This window comes from Lathyrus oleraceus, chromosome 1 (genome assembly GCF_024323335.1).
Source record: "Lathyrus oleraceus cultivar Zhongwan6 chromosome 1, CAAS_Psat_ZW6_1.0, whole genome shotgun sequence".
NCBI classification, from domain to species: Eukaryota; Viridiplantae; Streptophyta; class Magnoliopsida; order Fabales; family Fabaceae; genus Lathyrus; species Lathyrus oleraceus.
Genome location: NC_066579.1, coordinates 400,324,053 through 400,339,590, shown reverse-complemented (window position 1 = coordinate 400,339,590; position 15,538 = coordinate 400,324,053).

Here is a 15,538-nt window from a genome sequence, read left to right as displayed (position 1 = left end):
AACCAACCTGATTGTTTTAATACTTGAAACATGTGCAAAAACTTCGTCGTAGTCGATTCCTTCTTTCTAAATAAGTTCTTTCGCCACAAGCTTTGCCTTACGTCGAGTTACTTCTCCTTTAAGATTCAACTTCACCTTATATATCCACCTCACATTGATTGCCTTTCTGCCTTGAGACAATTCGACAAGTGATCAAGTGTTGTTGACTTCAATGAACTTCAGTTCCTTATTCATTGCTTTCACCCACTTCGAATCCTTCAATGCCTCAGTTGCATTGACATGTTCGACATTTGCATAGAAAGCATAATGCACCAACTCACCTTCATCACCGACCACATCATCTGATGCAATCACACATTCTTGCAACCTTGCAGGGATCTGTCTGGTTCTTTGAGGTGTGCTTGTGCTTGCTTGGCCTTTGACTTCTTCTTGTCGAACTTCTCTTTCGACTTCAATTGTTGGTTCTTCACATAAGATTCTTATTGAATCCTTCTTTACATTTTCAGTCCAATCTCATTCCTTAAGCTCATCTATGATCACGTCTATACTGATCACTACTTGCTTGTTCATTGGGTCAAACAACTTGTAACCTCCAATCAAATGATATCCTATTAGGATCATCTGACTCGACTTATCATCAAGTTTTCTTCTCAACTGATATAGCACATGTCTATGTGCTATAGATCCAAATACCTTCAGATTACTCAAGTTAGGCTTGACACCGGACCAACATTCTTCTTGCGTGATATCTTCTAGCTTCTTCGTCGGACATCTGTTTAGGATGTATGTAGCAGTCGGCACAACTTCTCCCCATAATTCTTTGGGTAGATGCTTGTCTTTCAACATTTTTCTCATCATATTCATGATGATTATGTTCTTCTTTTCTGTTGTTTCATTCTGTTGTGGAGTGTAGGGTGACATCACCTCCACTACGCCAAAAAGGTTTTTTAACAGCGCATCTTAGACAGCGCTTTTAAAAGAAAGCGCTGTCTAAGGTTAAAATAAAAATAAAACACGGAAAATGTTCTAAAAAAATAATGAAAGCGCTGTCTAAGGGGGGGTCTTAGACAACGCTTTTAGAAAGCGCTGTCTAAGACCCCCCCCTTAGACAGCGCTTTTAGAAAACGCTTTTAAATATAGACCTTAGTCAGCGCTTTTGAGAAAGCGCTGTTTAAAGTCTTTCAATTAAAAAAAAAATTAAAACCAAAAGCGTTGTCTAAGGTGGGGGTTTAGAAAGCGCTTTTGGAAAGCGCTGTCTAAGGCATATCTTAGAAAGCGCTTTCCACAAAAGCGCTGTCTAAGGTCTAATTAAAATTAAATTTCAGACTTCTATTTTCGTTCTCAGTTCTTTTTGTTTTCCCTCCTGCGATTAAACCCCTCCAGCGAACCCTAACAGCGAACGAGAATACATTGTAATCATTCGGTTTCAATACCAGAAAGTGTTTGAAGAATCGGTTTCAGAACGTCATTTCTACTGCGGTATGTTCTTCATTTCTGCATTTTTTCATTTCTGATTCAGTTCGTCATTTCTACTGCGTTTTGTTCGTCATTTCTTAACATTTTCATTCATTTGGTTTCAGGCATTGCAAGTGTTTGAAGAATATTTCATTTCTGAAAGTGTTTGAAGAATCCTTCATTTCGGTATGTTCTTCATTTAGGGAAATATCAGTATTTGTAAATAACTTCATCAGTATTTTTCATGCTCTATTATTTTGTTTGGTTCAATGCTTGCTCTTTTTGTTTGTAAAATACACTGTTGATGCTCAATTGCCAACCCTAACTGAATGAGAAATAAAAATTCTTGTTCTTGTCTTTATGTAAGTGCAAGCATCTTTCTTTATCATCTAATATGCAAATATGAATACCTAACAATATCACATTAATTATGAGTACTATTTTTGTTGCATTATTCTACATGTACATCAAGTATTTTGTCCAAATATTTGAATATAAAGTTTAGGCGAGTAATGGGGTCCATTTATAGACTTTTAGATTGAACACATAAGATTTTGGACATGAAACATGGTTTTCCCACATAAAAAGGTAGGTAGGTAGTATTAAATTTCATACATTGTTTTGTTACAGTGTCTGTGTCTACTTGACTTTAAACTCTAAATATCATTTTGGATTTAGATGTTCAATATTGTTCAAACTTTATGTTCAATATGAAGTTCAAACTTCAATATTGTTCAATTATGTTTTTTCAATTACCGATACTAACTATCAATCTGTATGTTTTTCTTAGCGATGTTTCAACATCGAAGAAGAAAGAAGAGGTTTTTGTATGAAATTGGCCGGAAAGCTTCTAAGAGGGTTTCGGACATTTTTATCATCCAAGTTCCTTAAGGATGCGGATGGTAATTTTGTGGATGTGGAGCTTCCTAAAAAATATGAAAGTTTGATATCGGCTGAAGAATGGGAAGCTTTCAAATCCAAAAGACAAGACCCGGTTTTTCAAAGAATAAGTGCTACAAATCGGGAAAGAGCATCAAGTCCCGCATATCCGTACCGAAAAGGACGTGTCGGATATGGACGCTTAGAATAATCCATGGTAAGTATTTATAAATTGCGATAACAAATTTGTTCATCATATATTAGTTTTATCTGATCAAATTGTATGACTTAATGTGTAGCTGCAGAAGGAGGAAAGTTCAGAAACATCTCTTCCTGCACATGTTTTGTGGAAGGAAGCCCGTGTGGGCAAATCTGGAGTTCCTCAAGAAGAAGTTTTACACGTATACCAGAAATGTGTAAGTATAACATTTTTTCATTAATTGAATAACATTTTTATACACAAATATTTGACAAGTATACGGTATTCATCTGATTTTTCAGGAGGAGCTATCTCAGTCTTTATCTCCCGATGATACTAAGGGCATACTTAGTCGGGCATTAGATGTCCCTAAGTATTCTGGTCGGGTGAGGGGTAAGGGATTTGGAGTCACTCCGACCTCCCTGAGTATTAAAAAAGGAAAGGCTCCTAGTAATCGGGAGCTTCATGCAAGATTGGAAGCCATGCAAGCTGAGCTTGATGCATTGAGGAGAGAAAGAGAGGCTAGCGCCTCAACAGTATACAGAGATGCTTCGGACAAAGACAGTATCAACTGTACCTTTCAGCCGAACATTCCAGAGGTAATTACATATAATTGTCTTAAATTGAACTATTTGCTTAAATTATGTATTTGACATATATACACATTAACGATTTCTTGTTATTATTGGTTTTAGGGCATTTCCCATTGTCAGCTGTATTTGTCGTCACCATACTATCGGATGGTTGGCAAGGGAAAAGTGCATAACGTTAGCGGAGTATTACTCCACACTAGAGAGCTCCCTGCTGGATGTTTGAAGGTATCAGTTGATATTGCAGTTGAGCCGAATGCAGCATTACCATATCCTAGCGATGATTCGGATGCAACAACGGTGCACGAAGCAGTAGGTTCGTTTGTTGCATGGCCGACAAACCTCATATGCGTAGGATATGAGGTATGCTTAAAACTTATGTTAACTTTAATGTGTATATTCAAAGTTTAAAATTTATGCTTAAAATTTTACTTACATATTTCCTTGGTTATGTTAAATAGACTCCCACAAAATCCAAATCAAAAGATAATGCGATTCCACGGCATACCGAGTCCACGGTTTCAAGAAAAGAGGTAATATACAATTATATGACATATATTCATGGAAGTTGTTACATTCTTAATTTGATCTAACTATTTATATGACATGTAGCTTCAAGAAAATGAGGTTAGCAATGCCTCCGCACAACAAAAAAAGGAGGTTAGCAACGCCTCCGCACGGGTAAAAAGTTCTGGTGCTAAGAAGACCGTAGCTAGGAAAAAACCTACCACCAAGTATAGGTCGTGCCTCAGGACATTTCTAGAGATGACCGATATACCGACCGGAGGTGTTCGGACTGTACATATGGAGGTAGGGATTTTCGGCTTTGATTACGACCAAATGATTGGTAATGAAGACTTCATGCAAGTTTTTAGTCATGAAGAAATCGGCGTCACCGTTGTCAATACATATATTAGGTAAATCCGGTCTACTTTGTTTTATTAATTAAACAACTTATGTTAATGATGTTTACTTTATGTTAATCCGGTTTACTTTATGTTTCAAAAGAGGTGTTAATGATGTTTTTATATTAGATTTTTGTATGACAAATTGATGCGCCCCAATGGTTTGGACGTGTCATTCGGATTCTTAGCACCCGCGACCGTCAACTTAGGTTTAATCTTAAGTAGACCGGATACCGTGACGGAGTACGTTCTTCGGATCCTCATGGACAATAAAGATGCAGAGAAGTTGTTTTTTATACCGTTTAATACCGGGTTAGCATTTCATTCTAAATTCATCTATTATAATTATTTTCCAAGTTACCATCTAACATTTGCCTAATCATTACAGTGGACATTGGTTGTTGCTCGCAATCAATCCTATCCGAGAAATTGTGTATTATCTTGACTCGTTAGGAAATGATTGGACAACATACCCGGATATGAAGGTCCTAATTGACACGTAAGTGAGAATGTTCAAAATTTTTCTTAGTTTATGTGAATTGTTCTAATTGCTTCATTTTTATTTTATTAGCGTCCTACAAGCTTTTCGGGCCCAACGAGATATCCAAACCTCAAGGAGGGGCGCCAACTCCATTACATGGATTAAAGTGGCGGTATATTTTTAATTACCACATTTTTTATTATATTAGTGATGACACTTGATAAAACTTAGGATTTATAATCCATATTTTTTTTTCATATGTAGTGTCCTCAACAACGTAATCAAATAGATTGCGGGTATTTCATGTTGAGGTTTATGCGAGATACTCTTGCTTTGGGCCGATTAAAGATTCCCACCGATGTATGTATTTCTAACTTATGAGTTATTTTTATATTTACACATATCTCATATAATTAAATAGTTGGAATTAATTCAAAATATGTTATATTATTATGTAGTACTTTGATGAATTCAAGTGTGCATTTTATACAAAGGATCAAGTGCACGAAATCAAAGAGGAGTGGTGTCAATTCATGATAAAGCTCAATGTTTGTTCATAAATTTGTGTAATTAATGTGTACATTTGTAGTATATGTTATGACTTGTAAATGTGTACATAAATTTGTATATATTTTGATACATTTAAGGCAAAATTGGTTTGAATTGGTATATATATATATATTTGTTAGCCAAAAATTGGTAGAAAAAAGGCCAAAATGGCATATATAAAATGTGATAATTGTCTGTCAAAATCTGGTTGAAAACAGGTAGAAATTCTGGTTTATAAACCTGGAAAAAATGTGGTTTAAAACAAAAGCTTCAAAAATTTTCATATACCTTAGACAGCGCTTTTGTAAAAAGCGCTGTCTAAGGGGGGGATTAGAAAACGCTTTAGGCAAAAGCGCTGTCTAAGGGGGGGGGGGGGGGGGGGGGGGGGGGGGGCTTAGACAGCGCTTTTTGAAATGCGTTGTCTAAGGTATACCTAAAAAAATTAAAATAGGAGGGTCTTAGAAAGCGCTTTTGGCCAAAGCGCTGTCTAAGGGGGTGGGGCTTAGACAGCGCTTTTCAAAAGCGCTGTCTAAGGTATACCTAAAAAATTTAAAATAAGAGGGTCTTATAAAGCGCTTTTGGCCAAAGCGCTGTCTAAGGGGGGGGGGGCATATACAACGCTTTTAAGATTTAAAAAAACGCTGTCTAAGGTATACCTAAAAAATTTAAAATAAGAGGGTCTTATAAAGCGCTTTTGGCCAAAGCGCTGTCTAAGGGGGGGGGGGGGGGGGGGGGCATATACAGCGCTTTTAAGATTTAAAAAAGCGCTGTCTAAACCTTTAGCAGCGGAGGTTTAGACAGCGCTTTAAAGCGCTGTCTAAGGCTAAAAAAAGCGCTGTCTAAGGTCTTGTTTGTTGTAGTGCTCATGCACAATCCTTTCTTTCTCACATAACTTGTCGAAGTCTTTCGACACATACTCTTAACCACCATCAGTCCTCAGAATCTTGAGCTTTTGACCACTTTGTCTTTCTACCATAGATTTAAACTTGACAAATACCTCGATCACTCCACTTTTTTTATTGATCAGGTAAGTCCATAATTTTCGACTGAAATCATCTATGAATATGACAAATTATATGTTACCTCCAATCGAACCCACTTGGATAGGTCCACACACATCAAAGTATATGACTTCAAGAATTACCTTCATGGCTGCAAATACAACATGCACTCGTCTATTAATTAGACGAATCTCTTTTTAAAAAGAAACCTCATAACTTTTTTTTTATAAAATAAAACAGTTTAAAATTTTAATTTCAAAAATAAGGTAGCACAAATCTCAATATTTAAAATTGGAGTTGAAAAAAACTTATGATTTGTGTCATGTGTACTTGAAAAATAGGTCAACACACATTTCTTAAAGTTAAATAAATACTACTAGTACTCCTAGTAAGAAGTAAGAATAATATGTAGTACTAGGCAAAAAGAATTATCTCTGGTATGGTTGAAATATGTGTAGTATGCATGTGATAAGTGGGGTCGTGGAAGTTTGTGTGGCTTACATGTTGGCAAAATCTTATGGCTATTATTTTATCCATGTTTTTTGTCTTTAAATTTTGTCATGATGTTTACCCTTTAATAATTGTTGTACTGCAATGGCCTTTTTTTCTTCTGACAATAGTGCTCCACTTGTTGTTGTCGTGAGTTTTATTTTTGAATTTTAAAAATCAATTGATTAGTTAAAACAATATGGAGTAGTAATTAGAAGTTACATTTATTTCACTAACAACAAAGTTTACTTGCCTCAAAATATATGTAACGCAAATAAGACTAATATCAAAAAATTTAAGATTACATATTGCTTTGATGGACTACGAAAAGGTATGATGACAATAAAATTTACTCGCCTTTTAATAAAATTAATTTTATAGTTTTAATTCTTACATAATTATTATTATGGAAATTTAAAATTGAGTCATACTTAGAAAGTTTTTCTTTAAAATCATCGATCACTAATTTACAATGAAAATTCTTATCTACCCATAAAAAATTAGGTAGAGTTACTCATTATTTCTGTCATGAATTTTTTTCAAATTTAAACATGGCAAAATTATTATAGGGGTTGATTAGGATATTTAATTATAATATATTGATCTTTTATCGGTCCTTTAAGTTGCATAACGTCTATAATGTTAGTCTTTTTTAATTATTCCATTTCAAAAATAAACAATTGTCATTGACGGTGTTTATGTGGTTGTTACATTGTTGAGATGACATATATTTGAATATTATTTAAATAATAAAAATATCTTTCTTCTTCATCTAATCACTATAATATGTTACGTATCAGTACCCAACGAGTTCTTCTCTTACTTTCTCCAACAATGGCTTCATAATCTACAAATTTGTCAAATTCACGTAGTCCTAAATGTAATTCCTTGATTTCGAATGCAATTCATGGTGAAATCGAACCAAGGTGTGCTTGTGGAGCAAAGGTCGCGATATGAACAATGAGGAAGAAAGGGAGAAATTTTGGGAAGCTTTTTTGGGGCTGCAGAAAATTTGTGTTAAGTTAATTGCTATTGTCTACTATGACTTATTTGATAATGCTAATTGTTAGATGTTAACAGACTGAAGGTTTAAACTACAGCTGTAACTTTTTTGAGTGGGTTGAAAAAGAGTTCAATGGTGAAGGGAAAACAGAAATCAACACTCAAAAGAGATGTTCAAAATGCAATGAAAATAACGCATAAATCAACGTGTTGAAGAAAAAGATGAAGATCCATGGAGATGACTACTACACAAAAGAGATGATGAAGAACATGTTGAAGATGCTAGTTTTTGTCATAATACTTTTAGTTGTGATTATTGTAATGTTGATGTGTATGTTGATCCATAAGTGGTGATTATGGTTTATGTTGATCTTAGTAATGTTGATGTTAGCCCTAACTGTAATATTGAACATGTGTTGTTGTAATGGAAATATTTAATATGATGCTTATTTTGCACCTAATTTGTTTGTCAAATTTTATGTTGCCCATATTTGTTGCAGTAACGACATGATTTGTGCCCATATTTGTTGCACTAGAGCAGAGTTAAAGGACATATTTGTTACACTAAGGAATAGTTAAATGACATTTTTGTTACACTAAAGAATAGTTAAAGTACATATCATTACACTTTAAGAGACTAAATTAACATGTGTTTGACAACTTAGTATACTGTCACATTTTATGTTGCAGTAAGGACATAGTTTGTGTCCATATTTGCCACACTTTAAGAGACATTGTAGACATCATTGACTAAACATAAAAGGCCTATTAACCAAAATAGTGATAATGTAATATCTTTCATTAAGTAATGTATACTCTTTTAGGCTTGCTAGACTTCTTTATTTGATCATTTTCTTTATTCTTCTTAAGTAATGGACAATCTGACTTATAATGACCGACTTTCCACAATTAAAACATGAAGACTTTTCTTTCTTATTTTCATCCTGCTTTAAATAATTTGCTTGTCTTATATAGTTGATGAGATTCTTGTCGGAGTGTTTCACTTCATTTCTCTTCATGTATTTATGGTACTGTTTAACAAACAACCCAATTTCTTCATCATCCAAATTCTCATTATCACTAGTTCCACTATCATCTTGCTCTTTTATAGAGGACATAGAACTAGAAGCCATTAGAGCAATTGACTTCTTGTCCACCTCCTTTTCCTTGTCCTTTTCTTTCTTAACTTTCTTCTCATGCTTTTCCAAGAAAATAAGATATTTATCATGTTCTTAGTAGTGTCTAATGTCAATAGTTATTAGCTTCCTTGATGGCGGTGACCTTAGGTTGCTATTCCCTATTAAGACATCTCAAAATTTTGTTAGTAGCAATCTCATTGGAAACCGACTTACCAAGTGCATTCAAACAATTTATAAGATGAGTGAACCTCTTTTGCATATCGGCAATGGTTTCACCATGCTTCATATGAAAGAGTTCAAACTCTCTGTTCAAAGTATTGATTCTAGCTTGTTTGACTTCATTTGTATCCTCATGGGCAACTAGTAATGAGTCTCACATAGCTTTAGCAGTTTCACAATGAGAAACACGATAATATTCATAAACTCCTAAAGCGGAGATCATAATTCATTACTTTCCAATCACAAGACCACATTTTCTCATCATCCGCATTCCATTGTGCTTCCGGTTTAGGTACAACAACACCATCCACATTGGTCATAGTAATTTCAAATGGACCATTTTGGATGGCGTTACATACATTTCTATCAATAGAGTTGATATGGATACACATACAATCCTTCAAATAACCATAGTTTTCTCCATTAGAAACAAGCGCTTTATTATACGCCCATTTATGTTCGAAATCCATAATCTAATAAGCGATTTTGAAGCAAAATATAAATCAGTGCTCATGATACCACTTGTTAGACGAGGGCAACGATTTAGACCGGGGGGGGGGGGTGAATAGATCACAAATAAAATTTTCTTCAATTAAAATTATATTTAAAAAAATATTTATTATGGAAAGCAAAAGTAATTCCGGATCGACACTCATCTATCTCGGACCGTTATCGGAAGAATCAGATATGCGTATAAATTGTAACAAGATGTATAACAATGATGAGAAAGTAAATCAATATGTTTTACAAAATAATTGTTTGAACAATTTCACACTTTGTAATCAATTTTCGATGAAATAGGATACAAAATTTAACAAACAAAATTTATCAAACACTTGGTGTGCAATAAACACTAAGCTGATTTTCCTTTGTGTTGAAGATATGAAAAACCAATTTACAATTGTTTAGATTGCAATTATCTTTACAAAATTGTTTGAATTACTTCAGCATAAACAGAAAATTTAATTTATTAAATTGCACATTAAGTGTATTATCAAATTGTAATATGTGTGTGTGTGTGTGTGTGTGTGTGCGCGCGCATGCGTGAGTGCGTGCGCGTACGTGTGTGTGTGTGTGTGTGTGTGTGTGTGTGTGTGTGTGTGTGTGTGTGTGTGTGTGTATGTGTGTGTGTGTGTGTGTGTGTGTGTGTGTGAGAGAGAGAGAGAGAAAGAAAAATAACTAACAAAAAATATTTTTAGCAAAAAAAATTACAAGTTTTGTAAAATAGAACATAATGTGATAACTCCAAACCAGTATGAGTCAATACATAAGTCTGAGAGTCAATACATAGACTCTAGGAGTCAACACAATTAAGGCAGAACCATTGGCTTGCCAAAACCTTCAGCTGGAGTCGACTCCAATCACAAATGATTCAACTCATGCACATTATGTATCGACCCACACACTCCTATATATCGATACATTGAAGGCATAATTTTAATTTTAAAAATCCTTCAGTATATATCGACTCATAGATGTGATGTATCGACCTATATACCTATTTTTCATGAAATATCATAATTTTGACTTGTAATGACCTACCTAACCTGATTGTAAGTGTCCTAATATGATAATGCACATCTAGATATAGACAATAATATCTAATGTACACAAATATTAAGTGTCCTAGTTTTGAAATCATTCAAAATATTTCTTATGAGGATAGTGCACTCAGTGTTAAATCGTTCAGTTTTACAAGAGGTGTTATCAAATGATTTTCAATCACACACAAGATTCGACTATAAAAGTCTTCAGACTTAATCCACACTGAGACAAGTTTGAATTACTAATTCTAACAAAACCTAAAATTTATGCAACAAATCGCTACCAAAAGAAAATCCTATCAACATGCAATTCTATAAAGCAATAGAAACAATCTAATCATGCGATCAAATAATAAATTAAATGAGAGAGAGAGAGAGAGAGAGAAGAAAGTAAACCTTAATTTATAGTGGTTTAGTACGTTCATACTTGTTTTATGTTTAATCCACTCTCAAATTGTTTCCCATTTAAAATTTGTTGGTCTTCGAATATGATTTGTAACAATATTACAAGAGCTTGTACAATCACCCTGTCCAAAAATAAATGCTAAAAGTTAAATTTATTTTTTATGGATATTGACTTGTACATAGCTCCACCAACTGAACTTTATGCGAAATATTTACTCGATATCGCTTCTTGAATCTTCCCACCATAACAATTTGTTCCTAAGTCTCTGTCAGTGACAATTTTCACACAATTATGTTGGTATCTTGAGCGTTGGTCTGTCCAAATAATTAGAAGAACTCCTAACCTGTAAGTAGATTTCCACACAGTACTACCATGTCAACCTAGAGAGATGTCTTCAAAGATAATATTTGAATCCATGCAAAAATAGAAAAATAATGGTATATAAGATGAAAGAAATTGTTTGCAAGTGTTCAAGAAAGATTCAAAACTTTTTTGAAAATGAAAGAACAAGTGGTTTTTGAGTTTTGAAATCATCAACGGAAGTGTATGTTATCTAACATCGTGAAAGGTTTTAGAGAGAAAAATGATTTATAGGTGCTAAAGATGAGGGAAAAAAGAGTGAAAAATCATGTTTGTTTCGAGTCAAGAACACTTGGTGATTTGAGTCAAGTGCTAAAGTAATGTGGAACAAAATATGCACTTAAAGAGAAACCCATTTTATTGTGATTCGAGTCAAGCACAAGGCATGATTCGACTTACAAAAGTTGTGATTCAAGTCTTGTTTAAGTCATGATTCGGCTTAAACTTGGCAGAGCCTGAGGGAAATTTCATGATTCAACTCATGTTGAAGTTGTGATTCGACTCACGGGATGCATGATTCGAATCAAATGTAAGTTGTGATTCGAATTATGTGTAAGTTATGATTCAACTCAAAAGCCCACACATATTATGGTTTCTCTCTATTCAGTTTGATTTGACTCAAGGGATAATGTGATTCGAAGCACACATATAAAATCTCAAATTTTCAAGATCTTAAGGATGCTTGAGATTTTACTTTATACATGACTTGAACCAATCTCAATTATGGTTCTTATTCTAAAAACTTGACTAATTGACTTAAAGCATACTGATCAAACTCAAACACAAACAGTTTGAATTATGCATGCTAAAATAAGGATCCAAAACTCGATCCTTAAAGATGCGCAATTGAATAGGAGACTCAAATATAAAAGTAAATTTAAAGTAAAGCTTAAGAGACAAACAATGAAACTACATAGAGGTCTTCCCCTAAATGTATCATAGACATGCAACTTCAAATATCTTTATATCACTATTGAAAAATTTAATGCGGTTGTATTTAGTGCGAGCAGGGACAGAGGTACATATGTTGATATGGGGGCAAATGCCCCCACTATGTTTTTCAAAAAACAAAACTTTAATACCACTACACATTTATATATAATTAATCAAAACAATACATTTAACTAAAATTATATATTTTAAATTAATTAAAATAATATTATATATTATTAAAAATTAGGTGAAAATCATAAAATATATTAATATTTGTTTAGGGTACTATTCGAAATGAACATGAGTTTTTTATTTTGAAAGTCAATAATTAAATCAAAATATGAGACTAAAATATAGTTAAATTAATTTTTTTATTTTAAAATAATTTTTCCCTACACCTTTAAAAAAATTGATTTATAGGATGTTATTTTAATACTATGATCTCATAAAAAAATGTATACAATTAATCATATCATTATTATTTACTTATAGTAGACTAAGATGCACCACATAATGGATGTTGTTAGTCGATGGAACATCAAATGTTAAAGGGGGTAGCGTCGGGATAGTATTAAAAGGCCCATGCAACATACTAATTGAACAAGCATTGAAATTTGAGTTCATAACAAGTACGAAGCTATCATTGCCAACATGGTCCTCTCCCAGGAAATGGGTGCCTCCAGGTTAATGGCAAAAAGTGATTCCTAGCTTGTCGCCAATCAAGTCACCGAGGAGTACCAGGAAAAAGAACCATAACTCATAAGATATCTCCACAAGGTACGGAATTTACCAATACGCTTTAAATCTTTTGAAATAAAGTATGTGCCTAGTGAACAAAAATTCATATCATACCTTCTATATAAACTCGCCACCACGAAGATGATAGGGTACAATCAAACAATGATACAAGAGCTCTCATCGCCCCCAGTATTGAGGCAGACGAAAGTTATACCTTAGATGTCACTGTAACACCTCAAAATTTTCCCTCCTCTTCTTGGGACTAGCTTAACATATTGCATTTCATTTTTAGGGTATTAGTCATTGCATATTGCATATCATGTGAAATAAACAAGTCATCCTCCTAAGTCTTTCTCAGAAGATAGAGAGGTTAAGAGATTCAAGCTTGAGGGTCTCATAAATTGATCACCGACCATCTGAGGGTTTGTGCTTCAATTAGGGTTTTTTTTGGTCCCTCAAGGAGTTTGACCATTATCTTGATTGCAAGGGTACATCATCATCATCATGGTCTTATCATCTTCGAAAGGTTCATTGTGCCTGATCATGTTCCTTGGGATTAGGGTTTTGACCTCTGGTCAACCCTAATCAGTTGCATTCTACTAGTCAGGGATTTTCAAGGAGATGAGGTCTTTCTTGAGAAGGAGATCATCATATGATTTTATTGAGCTTGTATAAGCTAGGGTTTCATTTTGGAGCCATTTCATCAAGTGGTTGAGGCTCAAAGTCATCTGAGCATGTTCAAGTCATCTAGGGCCCCAGAAAGTCAACTGTGCAAGAACTGAGGGCTAGGAGGTGGAGAAATGAGTTTCAACATCTCATTCATCTTCAAAAGAGGCTTATTAATCACGTCAAATGCATATCTTGAAGAATTTGAGGTCAGATCAAAAGTTTCCCAAAATGGAAAGTGACCTATAATTGAAAGTTTCCCAAAATGGAAAGTTTTTGATTCAAATTCAACTTGATCTTGCATCATCAAAGAAGCTTCAAATGAATTTTTGCCCAACATTAAAGTTGAAGATCTCTCTCTCCCATTTCCAAAAAGTCCAAGATCATGAATTTATGATGAATGGTTGAGGAGATATGATCAAATCATTGCCAAGGATGCATGGAACTTCAAAAGGGCATAACTTTTGATTCATAACTCCAAATTTGGTGGTTCTTTTTGCACTTTGCTTCTCATGACATGTAGTTTCCAAAACATCCATCACATTGCATGAAATTTGAATATATGATCACTTGCTTATTCATGAAGATTTTGGAGGGAAAATCATAAATTTAAAAATGGTGCATCATGGGAACTTTTTGGCATTGCCAATGTGTTTAAAAAATGATTTTGAGTGACTTTGATCAAGCACATGGCACTGTTCACGTCCATTTACTACATGCACCATGCAAATTTTCAATTTTTGCCATGCACCCTTATTTTGCTAATTCCTAATTAACTTTGCTTAATTTTATTTAAAATAGGATTAGCACATGGTATATATACATAATTATAACAGAATTTGGAGAGGTTAATCACAATTCACATTTCTAGATCCAAAATTCTCTCTCCCTCCAAAACTTTCTTCAAACCAAAATTCAAATTTCTTGAACATAGCACTTGTTTTTTGTTGGAGATTCATGATCAGTGAGTTGATTATAGTGTGAATCAAGTGTTGGTTCGTGGAATTCGTGCAAGAATCAAGTGGTTGAAGCCCATGAAGTTGAAAATGGAAATTCAAGTTTAAGCTAGATCTACAAGTGTCCAAGCTTCCAATTCATCATCAAACATCATATCAAGTATTCTGGAATGGATTAGAAGCATCTGGAGCTTTGAATTGCGCAAAACAAGGAACTGTTCTTCAAGAGGTCACATTTTTTATCCTCTTAATTCTCTGTTTTATGTACATAATCTTGTAGATCTTGTTGTGGTGAGAATTCTGATATAAATTTTGTGGAATTTGGATGAAAATTGAGTGAGATATGATGATTTCAAGTTTAGATCTAGAAACTTCTTTGCTTCGATTCGGAAAATCCATGGAGATTTAGGCTTAGATAATATGATATTTGAATTCTACATTGAAAGAGCTTTCCAACAATATATAATTTGTAAAATTCTGAGAAAATCTGGAAATTCTGGAAAAAGCTTGCATGAACGTTCATGGTGTTCATCTTCATCTTCATGAAGAAGATGAAGATCTTCATCTCTGGTTCGCTAGGGTTCTAGCATGAAGAACACGCACCCAGGCCTGTTTAATCCATGGTCCTCACTTCGATTCCTGCTTCAGGCGTTTTTTGGAATTTATTTTTCACTTTTGCCATGCTATGCCATTTTTATTTCACATTTTTTCATCAACTTGTAAAAATCATAACAAATTGAAAAATGAATCAAATCACTCCCAATTTTTTGCATAATGATCCTTAGAATGTCTAGTGTTTTATGATCATAAGTTTGAAAGTTGTGCATGGCTGGATTTTCTCTGGTGTTATAATCTTTGACCATAGGTGCATTTGTGACCTTGCCTTACTCTTTCCTTTGTGAAATGCTTGATTTTAATCCAATGGACTTGAAATTTTACATGCTGATTCTAGACACATTGATGGATGTTTTAGGCTTAGTTTGGTATTTTTCCCATTTACCATTTATGTTTTATGCTTGTGTTAACA